The 26,344-nt window shown below is 45.4% G+C and overlaps 1 protein-coding gene across 6 annotated transcripts in view; it reads left to right on the top strand.

The window, feature by feature from the left end:
- The window catches only part of kdm6ba (lysine (K)-specific demethylase 6B, a), a 99,042-nt gene that overhangs the window by 58,574 nt on the left and 14,124 nt on the right, over nucleotides 1-26,344 (top strand). For 4 of the 6 annotated variants that reach the window (XM_030429965.1, XM_030429964.1, XM_030429969.1 and 1 more), the window contains 2 exons: nucleotides 10,272-10,333; nucleotides 25,985-26,071. The gene's annotated coding sequence lies outside the window, so the exon portion shown is untranslated. Of the gene's footprint in view, nucleotides 1-10,271; nucleotides 10,334-16,302; nucleotides 16,727-25,984; nucleotides 26,072-26,344 lie in introns of those variants that run through there. The other 2 variants (XM_030429966.1, XM_030429968.1) reach the window with 2 other exon arrangements.

Below are 26,344 nucleotides of genomic sequence, written 5' to 3' on the forward strand. Positions count from 1 at the left end.
GTCCCTCCCCGGTGTTTACCGAAGCTTAACAGAGGAGAATAAACATGTTGGAGGCAATTTTTCCTTTAGCCTCTTTCAGACACGCACCACTTTATGTGAATCTGTTGGCAATTTAGTCACTTTTACTTGAGAGTCACAACAACGATCCCACTGGATCAGACCCGGTCACATTTCCATATCACTTTCAACGTGGCACCTTCGAAGTTTAGATTGAATGCAGTCAGATTAACATAACACAAGGTAATCAGTTTATTAACTCAGGAGCACTGTGAAAGAGCCAATTTTAGAAGGATCAATCTTGTCATTTCAAATCAGTCTATATTAGGGCTGGGCAATAAATTAGTATCGTATCATGATATGAGACTTTTCTTGGCTTTAAAGGCTATATTACTGTAAAGTGATGTCATTTTGTGAACTTACCAGTTCCACGTGTTCTTATGCTAAAAACTTGCCTTTAACCACTTAGTCATTCTATCCACGTCACTAACTATTTATCTAAAAGCTTGTTGTTTTAATATTTTTGTAAAAATTTCAATATATATGCAATGTGTAAAGGTTTGTGGTCCTAGTATTTATGATGTGCTTCTGGAGAGATTTCAAGTCTCAAGATGTACATTGTCAGTATTCATCGCAATATTATTTCAAGGCCCATATAACCCAGCTTTAATCTATAACAACTAGTTTCTTCACATGAACACAGTAATAATCTGACCAACAGGTAAGTCATGCCAACCGTAAATGTCCTGTTCTTTCTGAATTAAGTCACAAAGAACATTAACCTAATTGTGAATGTTGAATGCCCCGGTCTATAGCGCATGGACTAAAGCGCGGTAGTGCGTTTAAGGTGTGTCCAAGTCCATTTTGTTAGTTAAGCAGCATATAATCTGGGCGCAAAGTGCAGTGCACGGTGCAAAGAGTTGGTATTTAGACTCCAAATTAGCCATGGGTGTGTTTTGGGCAGAACATAAATCAAACCAATCCGAGTCTCATCTCCCATTCCCTTTAAGAGCCAGGTGCACCAGGGCCTGGCAGATATTAACCAGTGGCACTCGTCTTCACTGAGAGAAAGGGATGTGATCCTCAGCTGCTGGACCTTCTGCCCCGCCATTTCAACTCTGTTTGACTGCATAAAAAAAGATAAACTAATACTTAACCAGAAGTGAAAGAAGAGCGTTGCGTACGTGTGTATGTGATTCTCAGTCTGTGGATCAGGTCATAAAAAATATCATCCTGCTCAATAACAGGTTGGATGAGAGGGAAAAAATATGTCCTTAATGAGGTAAACGCCCCGTGCTGCTTTGCGTTGACCATAAGATAGAGCCCGCAATGTCTGAAAAGGGCTTTTTGACGCCTTCCCCTTCTGCTAGTACAAGTAAAAGCTCTACCTCTACCTATCTCCACCTGCACAGTGCCCTCTTTCTGTTCTGTTCTGTGCTGTAAAGCATTGCATCAATGTTCAGAAAGATATGACCTAATGACACACTTTATCAAGTGTAAAGACAGTCACATTTATATTCAGCAATAATAATAATGATTATGTTCTAGTGTGAAGTGCTTTAATATAATCCGTAATATCAAGTCGAAATCTGACCAGTGAGAAGATATAAAAATGTGGTGAAATGATCTCATATCTTTAATTGAGTTCAAAGTCTTGCAGCTGGGTTTTGTACCAGGCGTACAGTAATAACACTCTTTAATGGTGAAATGATGGTACATGCGGCTCCTTACACATGAAAAGACACCCTTTCATCTCCACACTGAGCCTGCTATTGCCCTCTCCACAGAGGAGAGTGAAAGCAGAGCAGAGAGGCTGTGAGCTCTCATACACCCATCCCCCTCTTCTTCTTCTCCTCCTCCGTCGCTCTCTACCCTCCTCCCCTCAGCTCTCTGCACAGTAGCACAGTGCATCTGTGTCATGTCATTGGGTTCTGGCGTCCCAGAGTAACCCCCCCCTCAACCCTCCCATACCAGTGCAATCTCTCTCTCTCTCTCTCTCTCTCTCTCTCTCTCACTCTCTCTCTCTCTCTCTCTTCCTGTGTCCTTGTGTGGCTCAGGCTGTCATCCCCGATCTCTTCATCTTCTCTCTATCCACTTCATTCCTCGCTCCTGTCTGCTTTCGCCTAAAGAAGTCTCCCCCCCTCTCCCCCGTCTCTGTCATCCTCGCTTTTGCTATACTAAATGTGTGTCACTCTTTTAATACCTCTCCATTTCTCTCTCTTCCTCTCTCTCACCCCATCATGCAGCACAAACCCAAATACACATCATTGCTCCTTCTCTCTCTGTCCTTCCCCCTCTCCCATGAAGCGTACACAAACATAAAACTGTCTCGGTGCATACATTAATAGAACCGGGCTCCTTAGCTGGCTGCTGCATGCATAATCTATCTGCTCGTACAGAGTGTGAACGGTGCACTCAGTGTGTGTGTGTCTGTGTGTGTGTGTTTGAGACCCTAGGCTCCTCCCTCTAGAGAGAAAGATAGACAGGTGTGGACCAGATTGAGTTCCGCCTCATTTCCTCTGCCCTGTGCAGCTGGTCAAGGACACACATTAGCACACACACACACACACAGGCATGTCTTCGACACATGGTTATGCACACATGCACATACACACACTCACTTCAAATACAAGGAGAGAGACATGCATGCTGCACACACTTCAAATAAAGGCACAATATAAGATGTAGAAGGATCAAATACAGCATTTGCATAAACTACGTGTGTGTGTGTGTGTGTGTGTGTGTGTGTGTGTGTTCATGCATATATGTGTGTGCGTGTGTGGTAAGTGTTCATAAGGAAGCCTGCACTTGAATTCCTATGGAAGAGGATTACAGCAATGATTACAACCCGATTGACAAAGTACTTCCATGGCAACGCTGACAGATTTGCGAATGGCAGAAATCCGGCCCCAGTATAAAAGTCGCTTAAGTCCCTCCCACTGCATGTTATATTCACACTGTGTCTCGTACACACACACACACACACACAGACGCACACACGTAACACTACACTCCCCATTGCAATATTTATAGCTGTCTTTGGGTAATTTATATTTGACATGACAGAGCTCATAATGGTCGTCCATTTTTCATGCCGGTATCAAATACTTCAACACCGGAGGAGCGTTATGATCATAGTACACACCCATGAACGCACACACAACAACACTCCCTGCTGACATCAGCAGCTCTTGATGTCAAGGCACAGTTTTTATAAGTCTCAGAAGGGGCTGGTCATTAGCCATCACAACCACTCCAAGCATTTCCCCCACTTTAATTTTCAATTTTTATATCAGGAATTTAGCTGATTTATCTAAAGTGATACAGCAGATCAGTCAATGTGAGAGAGAGAGAGAATGTGATTTTAAAAAGCCATGTTATATTCTCTTCACTGCTCAGGTTAGCAATGGTGATATAGCATCATCCACACCATGAAATAGATTTCTGCAGAGCTTCTGTCTGTTTTGTTCCGTTCTCCTTTCTGTCTCCTCGCTTGACTCAGTTTCTTTGTTATGGCATTTCCACCGTGATAGATGTTACACCCTGAATAGTGACAAGCAAGGGAGGGAGCCCTTGCTGTGTGTCAAGGTCTGTGGTGTGATTATGGATGAATCTGTGTGTGTGTGTGTGTGTGTGTGTGTGTGTGTGTGTGTGTGTGTGTGTGTGTGTGTGTGTGTGTGTGTGTGTGTGAATGCCCATCGGCTGTGGCGCCTACCCAGTGCAGGAAGTGTGGGGTCACAGTGTCTGGAGGGCAGCCAGACGGCCTCCCTCCCCTTTAAATGCCCAGACACTGATACTTTGCCTTTAAGAAGTCTGCCTATAGGAAGAGACTCACCATATAGATACAGAGGAGGAGGAGGAGGAGGGGGGTGACAGTTGTAGTATGTATACATTATGGGGTTTGACGCTTGCTTCCTGGTGAAAGTGATTGAGTGCCTGTCATATTTTGTACATATGCCAGCATTTGCGTGTGAGTCTTTGTGTGTGTGTGTGTGGTCCTGTGAAGACGGAATGAGCCACCATGTGGGGGTCACGTGTGGCACATCAGATAAAGGAGCCTTTGTGAGCAGATGCAGAAGATGCAGCCGAAGCACACATCACATCCACTCGCAAACACACGTGCACTATATACATACACCCAGAGAAACCTGTATGGACACACTCAGCTGCTCTTCCGTGTGCTTTTTTTCTCAACTCGCTCTTTCTCTGAAACACACCCCCCCATTGTTAAACTCACCCGGTGTGGATGCAAATTAGACATTTCCATTTTCAGCCTTTTATATATATCAGGTATGAAATCACTGTGGTTTGGAGCAAACACACACCCACTCACACACACACACACAGACACACACACACACGTGTCATTAGAGAGGCCTGAGTCAGTGTTTTTGGTATGTGACAGTTAACTTAAATGGTATTGTGCAACTCGATAGTATAGTTTAGCACCTCTGCATGGTATGTGGGCCTGGCAGGGCTTGCCTGACCACTCTGTCACAGACAGACAGAGTGCACCATGGGCTAATGCCTACAGCACACCTTCCTCATAAAAAGGTCTAATTCCCTCTTCATATTGCACACACACACACACACACACACACACACACATACACACACACACACACGTAAGTGTTGTTGTTATGACTCAGTATCAGAGTTCCACCCCTTATCACCCTCTACAAAATGAAAATGTTCTTTTCATCTTTTTTCAAAGTGTTTTATTTTACTAAGCATGTATGATGGGGATGCCTCAGGCTACATTTCTCAGATTGCGTGTGCAAAGCGAGTTGGGGCATGCCGAATGGCTGCTCCTCTTCTTCTAATGTTGTTGTTGTTTTTGAGCTACCAGCCGGGTGTCAGCATACACAGTCTTTAGCATTCAGAGACTCGGGTCGTGCTGCTGACGACAGTGTTACACCGCAGTATTGCACGCATGTTATGAGCTTGTGTGATCCACACAATCAGTATCACTATTTGTCAGCTTGGCTCTTGCTTGTTGATATTACAAAATCACGGATCCACTATTTTGGAGTCTGTTAAAGAGGAGATGTGTTGTAATCTATGGCAGCCAGATGAGCATTGAACCCTTTTTAATTATTAACATGTTTACCAAATTAGCATGATGTAATGATTTATTCTTTAAAAAAGAAAGTGGAAAATTGGCCTGAATGTAGCACCAGTGAAAGAAGTATCCAAGTGTCCCACAGCCGTGTTATTCATGTGCTCAGTGTTTCTGCACTCAGGTACGAGATGCTGTTTTTAGGGACGAGTGAGTTTCAGGCTTTGACGGCAAAGCCATGTTTAATTTTGGACGATTGACGTCAGATGAGTGTGCCGACTGTGCTGTGGCTCTGAATGCCGTCTGCAGCTGTGGGGGACACACTCTGCTTGCTGGTGTGGTATGGTTTGAGTGAGTGAGAGAGAGAGAGAAAGAGAGAGAGAGAGAGAGAAAGGTTAGTGAAGGTAAAAACAGAACATGACAAAATGTCTAAACTGTTATATTCATCAAACACTCATTTACACATGCTTGCACAAACTTTTCTTTCTCTCACACACGCACACACACACACACACTCAAAAACTCTCTCTTACACACATAATCATACTGTTCACAGGTCTTGAGTTTGGCAGCAGTCACAGCCGGGCTGCTTTCATTAGCGTCTGTCTAGACACGATTTATTACCAACTGTTCATTCTTGTCTTCGCCCCTTCTCTCTGTCTGTCTCACTGTCTTCCTATTTGTTGGCTGCTGGATTTTCAGACAGTCTCGGCATGTGTGTGTGTGGTGTGGCTCTAGTCGGTGAGTCTGTCTGTCACCCTCCTCCTCTTTAAGTGGGTGTCATTTTCCTGCCTGTCCCCTAAAAGGAAGTCAGTCTGTCTGTCTTGTCTCTCACTTCATCTATCCATTTGTTTCTTGCGTGTGTGCTCGCGCGTGTGTGTGTGTGTGGGAGTCGCAGTGGGTGTGATGGTTTGTGAGCCAGCCGTGGGTTTGACCATGACCTTTTACTGAAGCCATGTGGCAGAAGTTCACCGAGCCAAACAGCCCCGACCACAGTCAACCTGACACTCCTCCTCGCTGTCTGTTGCTCTGCCAGCTCTGGCCGCGCAAACACATGCATGTTTGCAGGCACAGACAGAAAACAGACTCACCGCGTCTCTCGTGCATGCACGCAAAAATAAAACATTCTCCACCCAGTTCCTATGCATTTATTGGGCTTGTGGTGTGGCATTTGATCTATTAGCCACCGCTTTGCAAACAGCAGCAGACCTCGCAGAAAAGGCAGGAGCAGTAAGTCTTAAGATGTTGATATGTCGTAATGTTTTTCAGTTTTTGGAGGGCTGGAAGACAAACATGGATATACATAAAAAACATCCAGCCTGAAAAGTTTTAACCAACTGAGAAAAGAAAAAAAATGATCAGCTGCGCGTCTGTTAAAAGGGCTCCTGTGTGGTTAAACAGCACGGGGGGGAAACAAACCTTCCTGCCATTCAAACAATGTGAGCAGCAGTCACAAACGTCTACCCACATCCTGATCTCACACACAAGTTTAGGATGTGGTGTGACAGCATTCCAAGGAGATCCGAATATGTTCACCAAACAAAGTATCCCTGCTCACGATTAGCTCCTCGGTGTGTGCCTGCCAATGTGCACTCATATTGCATTATCCATCCCCAGGCTGGTAACTGATCTAAAGCTTCATTTAAGGATTTAACCTGACCTGAGAAACACACACGCAAGACCGTGAGCATAGACTGAAAGACACTGAAGGAGAAAACCCTGTCATTTAACACCACTCCTGCAGCAACCTTCCTCTCTCTGTGTATGTGTGTGTGTGCGCGCGCGTGTGTGTGTGCGCGCGCAGGTATGAAGCTCGCTGCCCTGACTTGAAGAGTTTTACTGAATCACAAGTGACTAAGGGCCGTAGCAGCCAAAGCATGGCCACTCTACACACGCCATGCAGGCTCACACTTGTTGAGCAGTTGCGCGTGTGCTTGCCTTAAGGTAAATGTGTTAAGCTGATTTTACTGTGCACTAGGTCAGTACGTACACGGCAGTGCAGTAAGACAAGGGCTTCTGTTAAAGGAACACAGGTGTACGTTTTTTATGTGTAAATAATTGCAAATGCACAATATGAATGGATATGCGTTTATCACAGGCTTGAGTGTATTTGTATAGTTCATCTAAATATGTGTTTTCGGGGTGGAACATCAGGGTTGGTGGCCTCAAGCTTTGTTGTTCTTATACAATAGCACTTTTGACAGTTTGATGTATTATAGACTTTGTGGCAAAAGGTGGTGTGTTTGCCTAATGACCTCAAAGTAGTCTTTCCGCCAGTTGAACACATTTTTGCAGTGTTAGATTGGATTATTTACTCAGCGGCTGTGAGTATATCTTAGTTATAAAGGCTATTTTACAGCCACTCTCCTAGCCAATGGTTACAGTACAAACACACGTGACCTCTGCGCCCGTGTACCGGTGATGCATGTCGCACTTCTCCATTGTATTGTTCAAGCAAATGAAGACAGATATGCCAAAAAGATTACTGAATACTGAAAGTTTACATTAATATAACGACCTGCGATACGTGAGACAGTGTGCTAGAGTATTTCACTTCTGCAGCAGTAAGGTTGCGTTCATGACGGGTGAAAAAGTCTCAGCGGCAAAGTAGATCCAGGCTCAGCGTCTACCATAAGGCAACGCTACGTAATCCTCCGACTAGACCAATCAACATAAGTGCAGGCGACCAATTGTGATTACTCTGTAACGTGAACTGCATATTTTTATCGGTATACTTATGGTATACAACTCTCCAGGGTTGTAAAGTCCTGCTGCTTCGTATTTTAAACCTCTGTGGGGTGTTTGAAAAAGACCTTCCAACTATTAATCTTCATCTGGATAAACTGGACTTCCTGGATCATATCTCACCCTCTCACTGTAACCTTCAGCACACTTCCGACAGAGCCCCTCGCTTTAAACGCAGTGCTGCGTTTAGTCAGATAACTCTGCACAGTACAATCGCTAAATTCTCTCCGTCCCTCATCTGTCTGTCTGAGTGTTGTCATGTTGATGTTGTCATTCCCTCTCTCCCCATCTTAGTCTTTCTCCTCTTTAATCTTTTGTCCGGCTCAAGGCCTTTACCCCATCCTCCTTCTCCCACCCCTCTCAGCCTCCACATCTCCGCTGCTCTCCAGCTCTGGGCAGACTCTGTTGCTCCACCCCTCAGCAACTCCCTTTGACATTAACTAGCACAGAGAGAGAGAGAGAGGCACCCACTGGTTAACCTTTACATAAACACCACTTTCTATATCTTTTCATCTCTTGCTCACTCAGCCTTTCATTATCTCTATCGTGTTCCCTTTCACATTGTTTCTATCTTAATCTTAGTCTCAATCTTTTTAAATAAAATAAAAATTAATAGAATTTGATTACCTTTCGGAATTTCGTCTTCCTGTTCTGCCGCGCCGAATCCCCACCTCAAGGTCTCTCTCTTTCTCTTTCACTGTCTCTTTATCTTTCTCGCAACCCTCCCCCTTCTCTCTCTCCCCACAGTCCACAGATATCGATCAAGGTCGAATGATTATGTCAAAGCTCATGACATTTAAACGATGCGTCAGGAAAGAATATATTCCCCCTATTCAACTATTCTGCCTTCAACATACACTCACTTGCTCTCCCTGGCATGTCTTCTTTTTCGAGGGGGCCCTACTTGTCCACACTGTCCCTCCACCACCAACACGCGCATGCACGGTGAGCCCACCTTCAGTGTGTGACCAGCTGTGGCCCTTTAGGGGGTGTAACCTTTGACCTTGAGTTTAAAGGTTTGGGGCCTTAACCACCAGGCTGCAAGATCAGTGAAGGCTGAGCCAGCTATATCTGCCTGCTATTGACACAACTGTCTCACTCAAATACGCACACACACACACAGCCTCAGGCTCTGTATATCACACTGGTTTTGGGCGTACAGGTTCAATAGTGAGCCATATGGAAGCCGCCGTGTGTGGGCGCGTTTTTGTGTTGCAGCCCTGTAGGTAGAATATCAGAGGGGAACAAAGACGGACAGAAGAGGAAGAAAATAAAAGAATGAAAGGTGAGAGGGATGAAAGAGAGAGAGCTCCTCGGCTAGGGTGGTTTGGTATTCAGGACACCAATTTTGTCCATGTCTTCAGTAGATCATTCGCTTTGCTCTCCATGCAAACGCTTAAGCAGGAACATTAACCAACAGTACAGTCAACAAAAAAGTTAGTACATTCTTCATGAAACCTTGAACCCTTGTGATACCCTGTGTCTTTGTGTGTGTAGGTTCAAAGGTCAGGTATATGTTACAGAAGAAGAGAGGCTGATCGGTTGCATGTGAAGTGTGATGAGGAGGAGGACATGAGAGGTGGTGACATTTAGGCTGCAACTAGTGTCAACCACAGTCATGTTTTTAAAAGGGCACATTCTGTCTGTGAGAGTGTATAAGAGAAACGGTATGTGAATGTGTGTGTGGTGCATTTGTGTGTGTAAGCATTAGTGTTTCAGCACCGTTGCAGGTGCCGTGTGTTCTCTGGGTTCAAGCGGAGGTGTGTGTGTATGATTTGTTTTTTATGTGTGTGTGTTGGGGGTGGGGAGGTACACCAGAGCGCCACCTGTTCTCAGTCATGTGGCCCAGCACCGACACTGTGAATCACTGAACAGGCGGCACATGAGGAACACACACACGCACACACACACAGATGGCCGCAGCGCTGGTCCGGGCCGCGCTGCGCATATTGGCTGACACACACACGCACAGTTTCGTAAGCCACGCCGAATGACATATCGACACCATCCTGACCGCGGGACAGTCGGCAAACGTCACGCACGCATGATGAAACGAGTGAATGGAATGGCAAATGAGCTGTGGTCGCGTTGCGCAGGCAGAACGAGGTGTTGATCTTTTAACCCTCGACTAAAGTGCTGATGAATTGCCGACCACTGCTTCAACTCACGCTGGAATGTCACAGACAGGTTTGACCTAGATTTGACAAAAGGTAGAAACAGCGAAACTCTCCTGTATCATTCACAACACACACCGCTGCAGGACAGTTTCAAACCGCACATTTGTGGGAAAATAATTTGTTAATATTGTTACCAAACAAAAGCTTTATAGCTATAAAAGGGCACACTGTACTGCTTTGTGTGTGAATGTGGAGCGAGTTATGCAACAGTGTGCCTTTGAAGCTGCTCACCTCTGTTGTTTAAACTGTTTGACCTTCAGACTGACCTTTGTTCCTCCATGTTGTGCTCTCAGGAGGTGGGACGTGTCATGGTGGCCTGCTGAAAGAGACGAACCACATTAACCATGGTCACCAGGTAAGGCTCTCTTTTAGCTTACAGTTTCAATCTTGCCTGTTCTGTTTCAGCCCTATGGTCATTCCTGTCATCCACAAACATACTGAAACTGTGTGCATTCATAACAATGGTTCTGTTACTTTGAAATACTTTTTGAGCATATTTTTTTCAATTGTTTTGTCCACCATCTGCACTTACATATCAATAATTAATAACAGCTAATACCGTGGTACGTTAAGCCGATAAAGGCACAGACTGTACAAACGCTCACACACAGGCTCCATTGTACAGCATGTAGGTTAGACAGGCAGAGCAACAGGGCGAGATGTGTCAAAAGGGAGTGACTAAGACAGCAGTAGGAGTAAAACAGAGAGATAACATTACACAAGCGCGCACACACACATTCATTATGAAATCATGGGTGTGAATGAACTGCTGCTCCTTTGAACAACCTCACAAATCAACTTTTCCTTTGTGCAGCAATGTGTGTTTTCGAAGTCCTCAAAGAGTTGTGCTCTTTACGGCCTCTGAGTCAGACATCACACTTTGCTCTTCAAAGCCACATTAGAGATGAAAACTGGGGAATTATTTGCTTTCAGTTAGCAACCAGTTCTCAAACAAAACACCAAGCGTGTGGTAGATTGTTTTTACCCTAACCCTTTCCCAAGTGATGAATGCCAGAATGGTCCATGCCTCACATTAGTGTGAAATGATTTAGTTTAGTTAGAGATGAAACAATTAGACACTTCTGATAGAACGTTTGGTTGTGAAACGAATCACCAGGTTAATCGATAAACAAACTTTATCTTAACTTCATCAATAGTCGCAGCCATTATTACAATATGGTCTGGAGAGTCTTACATTTTATGTTTTCAAGAATGTTATGTTACCAAATGTATTGATCCGGGTTCAGTTTTGCAAGGTTTTCACACTATCCTCCACAATTAGTAGCAGTTACAGTGTTAGAAACCGTAGTCTCATGTAGTTCAAATCTATATTTCATAGATCACCAGCAAACTTCAGCACCGTTCAAACCTTCTAGACTTCATCCGTATCATCCTTTACTTCAGAGCGGCTCATTTTCACTCTGCTGAACATTTGTCGTCAGTTTAAACACAACATATGGGTTTTTCTTCCATGGTGGAAGCACTCCATGACCACGATACCGACCAAATGTGGATCAAACTGAGTAGACCTGTTTATACCTGTTAGCACTGGTTTTGAAGCTCCATAAACTTGGTGACAAACACATTGCATTTCCTATAAATTCATCACCACGAAAGCATCCTGTCAGCTCACCTCATGTGAAGCACAGGCACATGCGTTTAGGCTACAGTGAACCAACCTGGAATGATAGATAAAAACCCTATGAGTGTACACTGAAGTGTCGGCATGTAGCACCAAAGCCAATTATCTTCCAGCCAGGGACATATGGAGGATTTTGGTGTCCGTGCGTTCACCTTTTAAGAGGAAAATTGACTGTTAGACCGTCTCCTGAAAACATGATGTATTCCTTTAAGAGTCATCTGAAAATGTTAAGCTCCTTCTATTTGGAGTTCACTTTCTCACTATGTTTAACTTTGGGATAGTGAGTATATTAAGCAGCACTGGAGTACCGAGCTTATCATAGAGCTACAGTCGGGATTAGCGGAGTGTTTGAGAAACTAGAGGGAAAGCCGGGCTCCCTATCGGCCCCTCTCTCCTTGAATAAGGGCCCTAATTATCAGCGCTGTAGTGCACCATTCAGCCGGCTACACGGCTGCTATATGTGGGTGTGCTAAGCCAGTCTGCCTGTCTGACTGCCTGCCTGTGTGGCTCTCTGTCTCCTCGCAGTGTGACAGTGTGTGAGTATGTGCGTGGAGGTGATTATTATCATGTCTGTCGGTCTCTCAGTGTACCCAAAAGGCTGACTCACGCCTGTGCCACATGTACACACACACACACACACACTCAGTCCTACACACACACGTAGGCCCACACACACACACACACACACAGTCCCACACACAATCCTACATATCAGAGGCTGAGAAGTACCATCTGTACCAGGGACACAGACTCCTACGACTGCACAGCGCGCTCACTCCCTCACATACTTTCTTTCTTGTGCTGCTGTGCTGTCTGGACCTCATCAGTATTTCATGCTGTTTATTTTCTAAGTGTGTGTGTGTGTGTGTGCGTGTGTGTATGTGTGTGTGTGAGAGAGAAAGAGTGTGCGTGTGTGTGGCTGGTATGAGAGGAATTTTGGGGCTCGTACCCATGGGAGTTGCTAAATATATATATATTTGGAGTGTGAGAACTGAGCTGTCCTTGTCCCCAGTCTCTTTAATTATACACACAAAGTCCCCACGACACACACACATACACACACATACACACACTGGCCTGCCTGCCTGCCTGCCTGCCTGCCTTCCACACATATGAATACAGGATTGCCAGCCATGCATAAGAGCTATAAGAACTTAAACACACGGTGGTTCACAAATCTTTTTTTCATTTTATTGTCCCTTCCTGCCACACACACACACACACACACACACTTTGGACCCCCGGGATGGACTGTAATGCATTGGCTTCCCTTGTTGTGGGAGAGGAAGGATGGGGAATTGAGCTCAGGCATACATTTAGTATTCTGAGACCCTTATTATATACAGTAGACTGCTTCTACGAGGGAAACAGCTTGAAGGAACGGTGTGTGTGTGCGTGCTTGTGTGTGGAGCCATGTGTGTGGTACACTAGAGTCCCACCCACGACCACATCAATCAGCATTCCTCTTCCTGTTCAATTTTGAGGGCTAATGGTCTCCAACCACACTCTTTACAGCACAATCACATACACTCACACACTCACACGTTGACAGAACTAAAGCCGAACAAAGTCGCACACTCGGGACACACTGTTTACACACCTAATGGAAGACTGGGTCTAATAATCTCACGCACTTCCAGCAATATGAGAATACAAGTTCAGCTGAAAATAAACCGTAAGAGAAAACAGCTTTACACAGCAGATAAACACGAGCAGGATAACAGTTGCATAGGTAGTACTGTCAGTGCATTTTAGTGCAGGAGAGACCTGTGCAGAAATAGAATGGTCAACATACACAGCAGAGAAGCAGATGATGTATAGTCTCCATACAGAACGCACTAGTTTGCAACTCTATGATGGGTAATTAAGGACTGCAGCGATTCAGGGTGTAATAGCTTCCAGATGATGTTATAAAAAGTCCTTGGCTTCAGCTGACTTGATATATTACTACATTACTGATTATAACATCAAGGGTTTAGGTTTTTCCAACTTTTTTAATTATATCATCTGGAATTTAATAATTTAGTTTCCGACAACTTGCATCCATTTGCAGATGAAACTTCCTACGTATCGACATGCTCAAACATTTCAAGCCGCTTCCAGTCAGGAAAAGAAATACAGTTAATCTCATTGAAGAGCACTACATGAATTGCATCAGCTGAGTTCCCAACACAGCCTTTAACAAATAGTACAAAACATCCATATACAAGCACACTGCCTCTCAGTGCCATAAAGACCCCCACTGTCCTGCATCCCTCCTCTTTCTCAAAACAAAACACATTATTGAACATTCATTGTCACTTGACAATAGACTCTGGATCCACCCTGGTGGTACATACCACACATGCCATGCACTTACTTCATCAGGGGTTTGAAACTCGTGCACACACACATCTCCTGTCACCCGTAACTGAACGCTAACAGAAGTAGGAATGCCTTCAGTTGTCTCCAAATAGACTGAGAGTAACCTGTTGTGATAGGAGAGGGAAGAAAAGAAAGTGAGAGCTGCACCGGTGCAGAGAAAGGTATCATAATGTTCAGATTTGTATTGTTTTTGTTGTTTTTAGAATTGTTATTACCATAAATAAACTGCTGTCTGTGTTTCCTAATGCCATCGTCTCAGCATCATCCATGACACACTCCCATCTTCCCTGCCACGACTAATTTTGCCTCCCGTTGTCTTGCTGAGGCAGTGCTTTCTAAATATAACCTCTACATGTGTGTGCCTGTGTGTGGAGTGTGTGACACATACTGTCGGTTGTACCAATGTGGCTCTTTGGCGTTATTACAGAGTACAGGATGGTTACTTTGGCGAGGGAAAAGCTGGAACAAATGTTTCCGGCCTTACAGAGACTCACTGGTGTGTTGTTCGATGCCTTGTTTACCTCACACAGGATGTCAGCTGGCTGCCTCCGAGCGTGTACTGTAGCATATAATTCAGTGTGCACGGTCATGACATGTGAGATGTTAATGTCACCTACTGGACAGGAACAAGAAATTTATCAGCCTCATAACTCAAGGTTTATTTACAGTCCTAGCCATGTGTACTGTATTGTGACCATAAATAATGCATTAGGTAGATATTATTTAGCCTTCAAAGACTCTACAGCATGCATTCATCTGTGCACAGTATAGGTCTTATACACTGTGTAATACAGACTATGCATTGTATAACACTTTGTACATCCATAGAGTTCATATGGTGCATAAACATATTAGCTTAGGTGTGACTGTATGCAGAGTAAATATAGGTACCTCTCTGAAATATTTATTTACATATTGGTTTATAAACTGTAACTGCAGGCTGTAACAGTGGCAAATAATTCATTTAATTGCGCTTTGTGTATCAGTTATGAGAGGGACTTTTGTCAGGCCAGTTTGGTTGTGAAAAATCAGTTTTTCTACTGGAGAAGGCTCAAGAGGATCTGTGCCTTATCCCTTTTTAAACATTGATGCACATAAGCAAAATGTATGTTTCACAGACTCAAGAATTGTTCTTGAGAATTCAAATCTTATATTTACAAATGCACAACAGACTTTTCTCCAATCAGATTCCAATACTTGAATTCGGACATCTGCTAATGCTGATAAAACCGGTGCAGTTGGTAGTGATGCAGCACGATATTGGCTTTTGCAAATACTACACATCGCTGTCTTGCTTTTCTGTGTTTTGAGACTGAAATATATCCTAACCAAGGAGAGGTTGAGTTCACCAACTGTTTCTAGCTCGCTCAGTTCCAGACTGTCACATGTTATCTGTAGCGGGGTCATGGTCCAGCACAAGCTCAGTCTGTACAACGAACTCATTTTCTCTTCGAAGAACTTATACTAATGTGACTGATTGATTAGAAAGTAATTAGTCCTACAGCATTTTGACTCTGACCTTAGAAGCGCATGATTGCACACAGTTTTAATACTTCATAAAAACATCACAGCATAGAATCTTGATTGGTACTGGATTGGTGCCGTCAGTCCAATCCAGTCTGACGAATGATTACGATCAGTATCGGCACCTGATTACCTTTTTTTAAGCACGTTTAAAAGTGTTAGCTTTATAGCAGTTTTAAAATACATTATTGACAATGTAAGAAAACACTGGCCTGGCTTAAATAAAATGATTCACAATGATTGAAGTTTAAATATGGAGGCAGAGCTGGTGATAAATGCAAGTTTCTCTAAAAGACAGAGAAGTTTTTGCAGTGTAAACCTATCTGTGTCTCTCAGCCAAAAGTGTCTTAGCGTGTGTGCTTTTATTACTCATACAAGTACAAACTCAACAGTACACCTACTGTACATAAGTCTATTTTTGATTATTTGGCTTGTAGGCTATTGCATATACCTGGACCTATTTATAATCCACTAAATCTAATCCTGACACGGTGATACTGTATCAGTCTTCCTGTGGGTCTATCCAAAAATAGACGGTCACAGGGAAATATGCCGCTGTTCAGAGTCTGGCAGTCACGAGTCCGCCTAAAAACAACTCCGGGTGATGGAAATAAAACCGAGGAGGTACGGATGAACAAACAGGAGGGGGCAGGAGGAGCCGCTCCGGTACCGGCAGTCCGTCTCGGTGCCAGTTTGCGCTGTCAGGGAATTCCGGGGCCGTGCGCTGACGTCACGCGTGTGTACGCCTCTCGTCTCGCTGTGCGTGTGTTTGAGTGTGCGTGGCTCTGTCCCTTTAAAACAGAGCTCAGCGCAATACGATCCCTGCCCGGCTGCCTGTGAGTGTGAGGCAGAGGAGAAAAGGAGCTCGACGCGGAGAGACACCGACTCAGACTGTCGCTGTGCGGCGGAGGCAGCCATCAGACGGAATAATCCACACAATATAGAGGAGAAGGGACATCAGAGAGGCTCTCCGACCGCCAGACGGCTCAAGTTTCACGGCCGTTTCGAGAGGAAGCGGCAGAGACTAACCGGGATTACAGAGCTACAGCTCCGCTCGGCTCAGCCGGCTGGTTGGGAATTTCTCTGCAGGCTCGGAGCACCAAACTTAACGGATACAAAGACCATAACGCATACCGTGGATCTCGAAGAACCGGATACACATTTCTATTTGGAAATTATTTATTCCTGGAGCGTCCAGTGGAAACACTCGGATGAGCGGTGAGTGCTGTGTGAACCGGGAGCGTTTAAAAGTCCAGGCGGCTGTGTTTTGGTTGTAAACAGGCAAGTTAGTGGGCTGTAAAAAGAAGTCAGTTTTTACACGATCATCTTAATTGTGTAGAGATGTTTATTCATTGTATAGATTCTATACAGTTCCATTACTTGTTCTCGTTGATTAAAATCGTCCTCGGTTGTGATTCAAGATAACACTTGAGTGAATTATCGTAATCAATGGAAGCGGAACCCTGTGATCGTCTGCGATCGATGAGGTGGGGGAATTTCGCTCTGGTTTTCTCAGCCACGGGGTGACTCTTTAATCCCACGCGTGTATCTCGATTCAGCGAAATGTTTTCCTCGCGATTGATCATCTCTACCGGGCATGTTTAATCATCCGGCGCACGTGAATCACAGTAGTTTTCAGTAAATTGGCTTTTGGTGTGAATGTGGGGTTCACGGGACTTTTGGGGATCAAATACCCCCCCCCCCCAACTTACCGCTCTAACTTTTAGGGTTTTGTCCCAGTGTGGTCAGAGTGTTCGTGTTTCAGACTAGAGTTGATCCCATTTAAATGCCAGCTAATGGCACTGAAGTCGTCTAAAACATCTGTCAGGAGTAGTGAAGTATGAAAACAGCCCGATCTCCGGGTCAAGGGGTCTAGTTTGGTCATTGCTGTCCTGAAACTCATGATCATATCACTGTTGGACAAGGGAAGGAGAGCTAGAGGACAGGGAGAGAAATTGCCTGTGTAAGGAGATCTCACGCCATTGTGTGTGTAGGAGTGGGGGTGGGCAGGATCACTGAGGTCGGCAGCCTTATAAAGTGAATGGATAGCTGCCACCCCCATCACCCCCCAGTCAATCCTTACGCACACAAAGAGCTGGATTGAAAGGAAGTGATTTGCATCACCTCGTTTTTTTGGGGGGGAGGGGCGGTGTTTTGGTGCTGCTTGCCCTTTACGTCTGGGTTTCACTCGTTGTTGGTGCGCTGGAGTCTGACCACACAGTGTTGTCTGGCTACTGCGCTGTGGTGTCTAATTATCCCATTCACTGGGGAACAGTAGTCCAAAGTGACGAACTGAAGTGACTTTGTGACGTTGAGACATATTTCTGCTGTCCTTATCTTGGTCCACACGCTCAATGACGTTAATGATGCCCACAGCAGTCATCTGGGTTATCTCATGGTTAGTCCCCAGCTCTATAACACGCCCAGCTGGCGCGCATGTCTGTTTGCGAGCCGTGCGTTTTTTGGGTAGTTTGTGCCGAAATTACGCACAGTGTTCCGGGGAAATATTTAAAACAGTGGAAGTTAATCGGGGACAAAGTGGACTAATTTGGGGGCGGGGTCGGGTCTTTTCAGAACATAATCAATAGGTTGTTGATATTGCCGGTTAATATTGCTTCACCGCCCACAAACTTTGAGCGTCAGTCACGTTTTTTTCCTCACTGGTCATCGAACAGTTGATGAGGATTTGTGGCTGGACGTGGGGCTTGTTTGTCACTTTATTGCCCGCAATAAAAGAGCCCAGATCAGGAAGAGCGGAGCGTGCTGGCATGGGGTCGCGAAGAAAACAAAAAAAAAAAAGAAAATCCTTTGAAGGGTCGCTTCCGATCCAGCAGATCGATTGGTATGGAAACCAGCGGCGCGTTTTGTCCGCTCGTTTGAAGTCGGAGGTTGTAAAATGTTAAAGCTGCGATCGCTCCACACACTCTGCCGGCCGACTGTGTGCTGCCTCAGCGCTCCCCCGCCCCCGTCTGTCCCGTGATCTCAATAGGAGCGCGTGTGTGTGAATGAACAATCGCCGCCCATTTTACTATAAGCGATGACGAACATGGAGGAATATTGAAGTGATACACACACACGCGCGCGCGCGCCAGTAGAGAAGGAGGGAGGGATGACGGTGAAAACGAGGCTGCTAACTCAACAATAGTGACTGAGTCACTCAGTCCAAGTAGGAGAGAAGTGTGTGTCAGGACAGTTTCCCAATCTCCCCCACATATGGAGTCTGAGAAGTGTAGCAGGGTGTCCTAAGCAGGTTGAGGGCAACTTTGATCTAATTAAGAATTTTCCTATGTGTGTGTGTGTGTGTGTGTGTGTGGATGGCATGGGAAATGGGTCAGTAGGCTGCTTAAAGTGCTTACTCATCTAACACTACTCTGACCGTTGACAGTGATGAAACTTGAGCCGTGTGTGTGTGTTCCTTGGCGGTGTCACAGTTCACCAGGATTTGAGGGAGCTTCTCCTGCCCTTTAGCTACCTTTACTGTCTGCGTGTCATACAGAAACAAACACAACTGTGTGTGTGTGTGGAGTTTCAAAGGGAAGCGGGTGGGGGAAGTGAATGGATGTCATCATGAAACGTCTGCTCGCGTTGTGTGACACCGTGCCATTGCAGCCTTTCCAGTAAAGGGTGTCGTTTCTCCTCCAGAGAGCGACGCAAAACTAGAGAGTGGGAATAAAGGAGGTGTGGGACAACATCTGCCCTGTTGACGATTTCTCAAACGCTCCCCAACAGGCCAGGCGTGAAAAACACAAGTTCTTCTAAGTGTTATGGTTGGAAACGAGTTGAGGGATTTCCCGTTACTTCATGTCAGCAGAAAAACTGAACATTTAAAGGGGCACTATCATAGCCATTCCAATGGCTCTCTGTTTTTAACGATGGACATTAAGCACGGTTGTATTTATAGCAAAGCACTAACCGAATATATTGCAGTACAGCTGGGCTTTGTACTGATCGGCTGCGCTCGTCACAGCAATAACGTAGCCGCCAGTTTATGTCCTGCAGTGCACGCGAATGCTTGAGCTCGCCGAGGCGTCCAGACGGCAGGATGAAAGTTAAAGAGTTTGGTCGGGGCCAGAAACTCAGTCAACCAAGTGTGGAATTCCACCATGCAGTGTGAGACTGCCTACTGTCAACCCTCGCCTCTCACAGTGGGAGTCAGGGCCCAAAGAACAGGAAGCTTTACTGTAAGCAGTACACTTGTGTAGGGTCCACTCTATGTAAAGGTGTAGTTTCAGACATTTTAGGTCGATTGGGGATTTGACCAAAAAAAAATGGTTAAAAAAAACAAAAAAACACATGCAGATAAAATGGTGCTCAAGCTGTAAAATATAATGCGGTTATGTTTTAATGATCACTGGGGGAACATTGAGTCATTGTAGCAGAAATAAGATTAAAATGAGTCTGAATGACAAAAAGTCCATAAAAACACACAAAATAGATACAATAAGAGTTCTACATACATATGCACATAAAAAGCTGTTATAGGTTTGGAATATAGAGAAACAGTTTGGATGGCAGTAATCACTAACATGTATGGATGAAGTCATGGTCCTTATTATTATATATTTCTCATTAGTGTCTAAAGGAGCAGCAGGACCCTGCTATACTGCCAGCCAACCACAAGTCTCAGAAATCCATAACTATAAATATTGTCATGCGTGCAGCTGTTGTCTCGCTTCAGGTTCTGTTCTGGATGTGAGAGCTGTAAGGAAAAACAGATCATTGTAATTCAGTCCAGGAGTTTTAGAAAGTGAGAGCTTTTTAAAGGAGCGGACGATTCAGATGCAGCCGCAAGCCGAGCTAATGGGCCCGTGTCAAACACGTCAACATTTTTGAACAGAGGATCAACGATTATACTAAAGGAAAGCAGAATCTGGAGATTGAATCCATCCTCGGTGAGTAGAGCTGTGTCAGAGTGACAGAAAAGTGAAAGTTTTTCCTCTCAGTTCAGTTCCTCTCTATTATCTTTGGCTCTTTGCCACTGATGATGATGCCACAGTGGAAGGGATGTGTGCAGGCCTACACACTGTGTGTATGTGTGTGTGAGTCATGCACAGCTTCACACACTGTCGCACCTTGGAAAGATATTTTTTTCCTTCCTTTTTTTACCTCCTGTGACTACTTTCCCCACCTCAACCACGCTGGCAGAAGAAATGATAACTCAGACGGCCAGGAGGCCCCTGTGCATCTTGGGAGATTTTATAAAACACGCCTGAAAGATCAACAGCATCAGTATTTGAGGAATCTGTAAACAGGCCTTGGATATTCTGGACTAAATGAACTACGCTATAACAAAGACGGTCAGCCTGCGTCACGGTTGTTCAGGTCAAAACGATGGTTGCGTAATTACAAGGACTCTAAAAACAACGCGTCTCCGGCCATCTGTACACATGCTGTCATTAACTCTGATGCATATAGGATTCTCACACATGCCCATGTGTTATTTTTATTTTTTATTTTTTTGGGTCATTCAAACACCCAGACTGCTGATGAGACATAATGTTGCGTCCAGGGAGGAACAGGAAGAGGGTGTGTGTGTGTGTGTGTGTGTGTGTGAGGTCAGCCTGTCCTGTGTCTCAGTAAACATGTTGATCATAGTTTCATAGCTGTTCCTCTCTGTGGCTATCTCTGCCGCTCTAGCTCAGTTTAATAACTGTTAGTAAGGACGCAACTGTTGCCATGGGAAACGGTTACATTGTCATGTGTGTGTGTGGGTGCGTGTGTGTGTCCATGTTAGTCCTGGATGTGGGATAGAAGCATCAGGACAGACACAGCAGCATGACAGAGGGGGATTTTCAAGGTCGCTGTTCCTCTAAATACAGGCAGCATGACTTTCTGTTTTGTCCTGATCTTTTGGTAGTTTTGTGAAGAGGCAGAACGGTTTGGGGGCTTTTGAAGTTGCTCAAGTGTGGAAATCGAGAGTGACGATCAAGACATCGTCAGATGTCAATGAGACACCCACGTCCTCTTAGATTTCCTGTCTGTCCGGATTAACGCGCCGTTTTCCTTTCTTTGGAGCCACGAGCCAGGTGTCGAGTCATTCCTTTTATTTCTGTCTCGCATACAAAGACGGGAACAGGCCGCAGAGTCTGTCGAACCGAGGAGCACTAGACTGAGAGGAGGAGTCATCAGTTCGCAGACACTCATTCTGCCATCATATGTTTGCCATTCACTTTTTACCAGAAGCTAAAGAGGGGGCAAACAAGGCTTTTCACTGAACACCCAGGGTCTGAGCAAAGTAAATGGCTTTCGAAGTCCTTTTGACTGTCTTGTTTTTGTTGACGAGGCCGGTGTGAGTCATGAGTTGGACACACGTGCCGTTCACACAAGATGACTGTGTCTGAGGTGTATTTTCGGAGCCATGACTGAAACCTACCAGGTTCCTGACTCGACTCTGACATCTGCAGCGACTCGTATTAGTCACATACGTTCACTTTCATCCACATTTAAGCAGTCAAACAGCTTCTTCAGACACACTAAAACACACAGACAGTTCATATCTTTACAACAGGAAGCACCAGCCTTCAAACCCCTCCCTAAGGCCTCTCTGACACACACACACACACACACACCCCTGAGGGAGGCCTACTTCCTGTGGTGGTGACGACAGCTTCCTCTCCCCTCTTAACTCTGTTCCCCTTCTCTTTAACGTCACACACACGTGCATCTGGTGTGTGTATGCCTGTGTGTGTGTGTGTGAGAGAGAAGGAGAGATAAAAAAGACAGGAACCACAATAACCCAGTTGTGTGTTGTCAATCACAGGCCCAGATGTCAGGGTGGGAGTGCAGGAGACAAAAGGGGGCCTCATGTTTTCATGTTTTTCTACCAGTTCCCCTCCTCCTCCCCCTGTTTCTTTTTCCACAAACAGATGAAAATGTAGTTCAACTGTTTCTCGTCGCAGTGTCACCGTGGGTCCGGAAATCAACATTTTAATCTCTTAGATGCTTTGCAGCCCAAGCGTTTTTTTTCCAGGCGTAATAAAAAAAAAAATCAATGGAAAAAAAGAGGTGGTGTCAAGCCAACCAGAAGGGCTGACCACCAACAGCCCAAATTAAAACAGTGGTTGAGAGGTGGTTGCATGCCAGAGGCTTCTCGCTGTTCTTTCAAAATGTACCGAATGTTGAAATAAGAAGCTCTGTCGGGCCAGCAGAGGTTAAATGTGAGGATGTCGTACTCTCCTCGCCCTGTGCCATGTTGTGCCTCTCTGACACGGCCTGAATGTAGAGCACACGTAAGGGTGTGCACATGTAAGCCAGGATGAGACAAAGTAAGACTATAAGAGCTTCTGGCATGTGTTGGCTGGCGTGTGTGCTGCTGCTGCTGCTGCTGCTTATGAGCGTAGAGGTGGCCTGGGTGCCACTAGGTGAAGAGTTAGGTCAGCCTGGATGAAGGGTTATGTTGTTGAGATCGATGGTAGCGGGAGATAATCATCCATCATGGAGGTCAGATGTTTCTGTGTTTGTGTGCAGGAACAATGTTTGCCTCCAGTGTCCTCAGCTGACCCACACTAGGGCTGACTGAAACTGAGTGTGCATGTGGTTGCGTGCGTGTGAGAGTGAGAGGATACGGACGTGATGAAGTTAGCCCGCATCATCGTCTTGGAACGGCATTCGCTGACGTTTACGCACGCAAACAAATAAACACACACACACAGACGCGTACACGCAGGGTGCCTGGCAACGAGGTGGAGGAGGACGGATGCAGGGGCTGGCTGTTCCTCTATTTCACACGGTGTGTGTGTGTGTGTGTGTGTGTGTGTGTGTATGAGAAAGAGAGAGAGAGAGAAATGCATGGTGTTTCCTTCAGAACACGATCTCTATCTGGGATGATTATGTAATGGCCAAATGGAGTAGAGAGGGCGAGGGAGGACAGAACAAAAGAGAGAGAGAGGGAAAGAGGGCGACAGGACCATGCATGGCCTTTCCGTCATCCTCCAGCAGAACTTTCCCTCGCTCTGTTCTCTGTTATCTGCCACTTCTCCCAGCCTTATCTGGTCCCTTCTTATCAGACGGGCTCCACAGTGCCTCTACCGGGACAGTAACACTCTCCATCTGCCCACCGTTACCCCCCTCAAGCCTTTAGTTTTCAGTGGTCTCACCCTCTCTCACACTGCTACCTCTTGCTCTTTCCCCAGGCACTATTGATTAACACTACCATGCTGCGTAAAGTCAAACCTCCAGTTCAAGGAATCATTTATCTTGTATTGATTGTTAAGTCTTAAAGTAATAAAAGCAAGTAGTAAAAAATGTTTTTTGTTTTTGCTGGGCCATGGATATTTTTTGCAGTGTATGCCCTCACTGCCCCCCCTCGTCTCGCTCCAGTCTATTTTCCCCTCATGGCTTGAGTGTGGTTGTCTGGCTGGGGACCAGAGCAGGCCAGTGGTTGGCAGGGCAGGGTGAGAGTAAATAAATTAAGGCTACTGCACAGTACATGTCATCTGTACATCTTAATTTCAACCGTTTTCTCCCCCCACCCCCCAGCTCATTTTAGTGACTAAGAAAGCTTCCCTGCTCACAGCCACAAGCTTGTGTCTTTGGTTTGTGTGTCACGTGGGATTATGTTGGATTTATTTATTTTGCCTGTGTGATTCTTTGTTGGATGCCACAGAGGATCCAGCAGAGCTCCTCCGTTTTCATTGTACCTCGTTGGTCGACGACAGTTGGCACCGCTTTGTATCTTTGCCAACGCTCCCTGCTTGGCCCCGCCTCCCAGCTGATAGCTGGTGTCGCCAGGGCAATGACTAACTTGCATAACTACGACAACAAGGGTGTTGACAGGAACAGCTCTTTGATGTTGGGTGACTATGGAGGGGGGGAATTTACTTTCAAAAGATGCATGGTGGGGGAATTTTTGACGCATCGGCGAAGCGTGTAATCTGTTTGGTAATAATTGATAAATATATCAGCTGTGTATGCTATTGCTAAGGAGCCAAGACAACAACTTAAGTCCTTAAATTACTTTCACTTAACCTAGATCTATTCTCTATTCAAAGCTGTATGTAGGAACGCTGCAGCTTGTTGTGGTTGGATGTTAGATTGAGGAGTTAAATTCAAAGAAAAAAATCTCACTTCAGAACTTGAAGGGTTCAGAGTGGCGCTAAAGCTGTACGTGTTTTCTCAGTCAAAATTCACTTTTTTTTCCTCCAGAGTTACAAACGCGGTTAAGTGAAGGTTTCGTGAATCCAAAACAGTTTGATCACTTTGTTCATACGATTTGCCCCATCGTTTTCTTGAACTTGTGGTCAGGTAGATTCTTCCCTCCGCCATGAAACCCCCTGCTGCTCTCTGTCGCATCCTGTTTGTATACCTAAACACATACATACATACACGCAGAAATGACATCACGAAGTCCGAGAAATTCCCGCAGCCGTCACATCTGTGACAGCACAGGAACACGCCCCCGGTCACCTGACAGTAAGCAGTGTCCCAGGAGGGCGGCGTTTAGGCTGAGCGGTTTGGGGTAAGCCCTCTCTCTGGGCGCTGAGTCATCGGGGGGTTCCCCGATAAACGAAATGCGTAACACACGGACGCACTTTCACCGATGTCTCCCTACACGTACAGTGCTGAATATTGACTCATAGTTGATGTAACCACATGTCATCACTTTGGTATCATCTGATAGAACCTGAGCTGGTATGTAACACTGTCTGAAACCAGATAGTGCACACGGACAGCAGAGTGCTGAGTTTCTCACACCGAGCTGGTAGAGTGGCTGTGAGCAATGTGATAGCCAGGGCAGCAACTGGTTTAGACGACCGTTTGGTCACAACAGACATAAACACACACCCTCTATAAAAGTGGTAATTACAACCTCGCCACTGTGTCCCTGTCTGCACTCACAGCTGGGTCTCTTACTAGATTTCTCTTTGTATCTCTCTTTCTTCATTTTTCTCATTTTAAACGCTCACCCTCTCCTCCCCTCCCTCCTTTGTCCATAACGCTGTGTGTTTTGTATTTTCATTATTTCGTTCCCCCGGCGCCACTCTTTCACGTGTGATAGTTGACTTTGTCAGGTCGGCTCTTCCTGTTAGAGTGAGATCAGCCTCGTTTGTGTCTGCTCGCCCGCTAAGCTGCACAGTCGGTCTCGGCATTGTGTCTGTGTGAGAAGAGAAAGAGCCCCCCCTCGGCCCCACTGTGGCGACCTCCCCGCTGATTTACCCCTTCGCCACTGAGCCACCTTCAAGTTTCCACAATGTTCTGAAACCAGGCGTCACCTCAAAAGTCAGGAAAGCAAGGAGGGGTGAGAGCAGTGACGATTCGCTGCCTAGAAAGTTAGAAAAGAGACGCAGCAGGAAAAAAAGAAGTTGTCAGTTCACATTGAAAGCAAAGACCACCCTCAGCCCTGAATCATATCGCATGCTTTGAAGCTTTAGGTTCATGGCAGTTTTGATCACAACTCGAGAGTATTGTGTTTAGTGTGGCTTCGTGGTGTTTTCATGACAGCTTGACATGAATGTTTTTGTCTTCTCTGTCTTTCAGGGTTGAGGAGACCCCAGGGAGATGATTGGCAGCCGAAGCTGAGACTTAACACAACTGTGAATCAATAACTTGGTGCTACTCAAAAAGGTACGCTCAGCATGAGTGTGTGTCTGCTTCAGTATGTCTCAAAGCATGTTGTGTTCAGTCCTGACAGTTAGCCTATCTTCACATAGCAGCAGAGCCTGGTGGATGATGATCCCTGTGAGGTGCAAGAGGAGAGATAGAGGGAGTGTGTGTGTGTGTGTGCGTGTGTGCGTAGAGAGACTGTATAGCACCCCTCCTGAAGAGCTAAAATCGTGCAGCGATTGAAATATCCCCTACTGGGCTTTAAATAGTAAGAGAGATCCAGAGATGGTGGGA

This window comes from Sparus aurata, chromosome 10 (assembly GCF_900880675.1).
Source record: "Sparus aurata chromosome 10, fSpaAur1.1, whole genome shotgun sequence".
In the NCBI taxonomy this organism is placed as follows: Eukaryota; Metazoa; Chordata; class Actinopteri; order Spariformes; family Sparidae; genus Sparus; species Sparus aurata.